Below are 4,800 nucleotides of genomic sequence, written 5' to 3'. Positions count from 1 at the left end.
ACATAACATGTATATTCGGTGTTCATACCCTCAGCACCAAGTTTAGAAGTATTACTTACCTCGAACAAGCCAAATCCAATACCAGGCAAGCCAAACGATGCTCCAAAAATGCCATCCCATGCGTACCGACCTCCGAACGGCTCGAAGATAGAAAAAAGCAACTCAAATATATTAAATAAAGCCTAAGGAATCAATTCCAAATGATAAAAGTCGAATCTTTACTCAAAACTCCAAAGTCAACTAAAAAGTCAAACCCGGGCCCGCACCTTTGAACCCGACAAAACTCATAAAATACGAAAACTTATTCAATTACGAGTTCAACCATACAAGTTTCATTCAAATCCAACTCCGAATCGATGTTCAAAACTCAAAAATTCACACTATGAAACTTTAGACAAAACCCCCCAATTTCTCTCTTGAAATCCTCAATCAAATGCCAAAAACGAAGATAGATTTATGAAATAAAATCAAAGTCGAGTAGAAAACACTTACCCCAATCCATATGGTGAAAATCGCCTCAACAATTGCTTCAATCCGAGCTCCATAGCTCCGAATATGAATAAAATAGCCAAGCCTTTGATATATAGCTTCTGCCCAAGTATCGTCGCATCTGCGACCAACTTAGCTACTTTTGCAGCGTCGCTTTTGCGGCAAAAGTTTTTCTCCTAAGAATGACCACTGGTAGCCTGCCCTCACACCTGCGGCAGAAAATCCGCTTCTGCGATCACATAGGTGCGAGTTAATAAAATGCGCTTCTGCCTGCCATCACCTCTGCGTTCCCAGCACCGCATCTGCGATCACGCGGGTGCGGAAACATAACCTCGCACCTCCGACACTTCCATGATCCTGTCATGCTATTTTTGCGGCCACCGCTTCGCCTGTGTGACGTCGCACCTGCGCCCAACATTCCGTATGTGCGATCACACTAGGACTGCTCATAAACTAGCTTTAACAAAAATTGATCCAAACGATCTGAACCCCGTCCGAATATACCAACAAGTCCTATAACATAATGCAGACCTATTTGAGTCCCCAAATCACGCATAACAATATCAAAATGACGAATTGCACCTCAAATCAAACTTAATGAACTTTGAACTTTCAACTTTAAAACCTCGCGCCGAAATAAATCAAATCAACCCGGAATAAATTCAAATTTTGCACACAAGTCCCAAATGACATAACAAAGCTATTTCAATTCTCGGAACCACAATCTGAACCCAATATTATCAAAGTCAACTCCCGGTCAAACTTATGAACTTTCCAAACCTTCAAATTTCCAACTTTCCTCAATTAGCACCGAATTCTTATATCCAAATGCAAATCCGGGCATAGGTCCAAGTCCAAAATCACCATCCGGACCTAACGGTACCATCAAAACTCCGAATTCTTACATCGTCATTCTTGTTAAATCTTCAATCATGAAATCTATTCTTCCAAATAGATTCCGAATAACTTGAAAACCAAAAGTGACGATTCACACAAGTCATAATACATCATACGGAGCTACTCCTGCCATCAAACTACCTAGCGAAGTGCAAATGCTCAAAACGACGGGTCGGGTCGTTACAATATCTATAAGGATACTGTTATATATAATATATAAAGATACTATACATGTATTATACATTTGGATATTATACATAAAGATACTATTAGGATATTATACATCTATAATATCTATAATAAATAAAGATATGTCTTTATCTATAATATCTAGATAAAGATATATCTATAATATATAACGATGCTATTGGGGTATATAAAAACTAATAAACGGCTTTTCGCTTTATACTTTTGATGAATTCAAAATTATAATTTAGTAAAAAATATTATATTATTTAAATTTTAAGTAAACTACAAATGAGAAAACTAATCAAATATTACAGTGAAAAAGAATGTACGAAAAGAGGGGATAAATATAATTTTATGATATTTATATTTTGATTTAATTAAAAAAAAACACTCAAAACAATTATTGATAAATTTAGACTATCGAAAAATTTCAGAGTAAGAAAAAATATATATCTATGTTATATTAAAAGAGAAGTAGTATCAAAATATTAAGTCAATTGACAAGTTAATAAAAAGTTACATTAGTAAATGTATAGTACTAAGTCCTATACAAAACATGATGAGGTATTGTAAAACATGATGAGTTTCTTTAATTCTTTTTAGTTTTCATGAATTTTTAATGTTTCTTTTATATATTTTTGTTATAATGCTATATTATTAATTCATAAATTTAAGAAATTAACGATTTATGGGGTTTACGCCCTATGTCTCGAGACTTTTGCCTCACCCCGTATTAAGTAAAATATCCCGTCTCACGCCCTCACCTTTTAAAACACCAAGGGTGACCAATAAAATTCGCTTTTATTGAGATTTACAATCCGTTTAATAAAATTATGTAACCTACATTTTACTCGAATATTTCAGAATCGCTTTTGAATTAATCAATCTTTGTCTTAACAGAATGAAAGACTCTTTTTATGCTTATGTATGATTCTCTTTGGAATTGTAGTTACTGTAACGACCCGACTGGTCGTTTTGAGCTCTAGCTCGTCGTTCGGCGGTTTGAGCCCTTGAGTAGCTTCACTTCATATTTTATGACTTGTACATGTGGTCAGAATTTAATTTCGGGAAGTTCGGAGTTGATTCGGAAGAAACATTCTCAATTCGGAAGCTTTAAGTTGGAAGAGTTGACCAAGGTTTGACTTTTGAATAAACGGCCTCGGAATCGGGATTTGAAGGTTCCAATAGATTTGTATGATGATTTCGGACTTGGGCGTATGTTCGTGTTGAGTATCGGTGTAACAACCCGACCGATCGTTTTGAGAGTATTAGCCCTGAACCCCTATTTATTGCTCCCTCTATTTTATTTTGAGGTTACGTAACTTGCCGGGAGGCTTGGTTTTTGGTTTTAGAGTGAAATGAGACACATAGTCCCTAAAATAGAAGTTTAAGTCATAGAAATTGACCGTAGTTTGAATTGTGTGTAGACGACATCGAAATGGAGTTTTTACGATTCCAATAGCTCCGTAGGGTAATTTTGGTCATAGGAGCATGTTTGGAGGTTGATTTGGAGGTCCGTAGGTCATTTCAGCGTTAATTGGAGAAAGTTGGAAAATTGGAAGATTTTGGAAGGTTTTACCGGTAGTGGACTATTTGGTATCAGGGTCAAATTCTGATTTTGGAAGTTGGAGTAGTTCCGCAATATGAATTATGACTTGTGTACAAAATTTGATTTCAATCGGACTTGATTTGATAGGTTTAGGCATCGGATGAAGAAGTTAGAAGTTCTAAAGTTCATTAGACTTGAATCGATGCGCAATTCGTGTTTTTATCATGGTTTGATATGATTTAAAGGCTCGATTAAGTTCGTATAATATTTTAGGACTGATCGGTATATTTGGTTGAGGTCTCGAGGGCCACGGGGGTGATTCGGTTGTCATCGGATCATTTTTGGACATAGAGGATTGCTGGTGCTAGGCTGGTTCTGGTGTCATCACACCTGCGGTGGGGTTGGCCGCAGGTGAGAGGTCTCATAAGCGAGCTTTGAGTCGCATATGCGGAGCTACACTTGCCCAGCAGTGGTCGCAGAAGCGGGACATTTTCCGCAGAAGTGCCTTCGCTTCTGCGATGGCATGGAGTGCAGAAGCGCCAGTGGTCGCAGGTGCGGCCGCGTTCCCGCATATGCGGGGTTTTATCTGCATAAGCGGAAGGCCTGGACTTGGGTGATTTCCGCACCTGCGATGGTTTTTCCGCAGGTGCGGCATCGCAAAAGCGATTCTTTGTCCGCAGATGCGCTTTGACTAGGCAGAAAAGGGGATTTTCGAGGGTTTGATTTTATTATCCATTTTTGGACCTAGAGAGCTCGGTTTGTGTCGATTATTCGAGAGATTTTCAGAGGAAACATTTGGATAAGGATTCTACACTCATTTTTGATTAATATTCACTAATCTATCATTAATTTCTTCATTTAATTAAGGATTTGGGTTGAGAAATTTGGGGGGGAATGGCGAAAGTTCTTAGACCGAATTTTTGGGATTTGAAAGGCGATTTGAGTCGAGATTTGAGTAATTCTTGTATGGTTAAACTCGATATCGATTAGGTATTCAGGTTTTGAGATTTTGGTCGGGTTCCTAGACGTGGGCCCTGGTCGACCTTTTGGAGCGATTTTTCAATTCTTTGCTAAAGTCGTAGATTTATTATTTAAATTAGTTTCTCATAGTTATATTTATAGTATGTAATTGTTTTGGCTAGATTCGAGCTGATCGGAGTTGGAAAGTCGAGGGAAAGGCATTCTTATTAATTGATTGAGCGAGATTTGAGGTAAGTGACTTGTCTAACCTTGTGTGGGGGAATCTCCCCATTAGGTTTGGTACTGTTATGGTATTTGCAATACGTGAAGGCCATGTACGCGAGGCGACGAGTGCGTACTCAGGTTAAATGTTAAAAATCTGGTTCTTACTAAATGGTTTCTTTTTTAATTCCTTAACTGAGTTACTCTAGCATGTGTAGTCATCATGTTTAGCCAAATGTCGCATGTCTACATATCTTATCTCTTACTTGCAATTTGTGCAACATGCTTAGTTGGATTTCCTGCTTCCTTGATATTGTATTCAGTCTTTAACTGTAGGACTTTTTGCTGTCATGTAATTGTCCCATCAGTTATCTATTGCATATTTATTTTGGGACTACGAGACGGTACCTCGGGAGCACCCCTGTTGTGTATTTACTTTTGGCACTACGAGGCGGTACCTCGGAAGCGCCCCTGTTGCATATTTACTTTTGGGA

The sequence above is a fragment of the Nicotiana tabacum genome, chromosome 13, assembly GCF_000715075.1.
Source record: "Nicotiana tabacum cultivar K326 chromosome 13, ASM71507v2, whole genome shotgun sequence".
Lineage (NCBI taxonomy): Eukaryota > Viridiplantae > Streptophyta > Magnoliopsida > Solanales > Solanaceae > Nicotiana > Nicotiana tabacum.
This window is presented reverse-complemented; position numbering follows the sequence as displayed.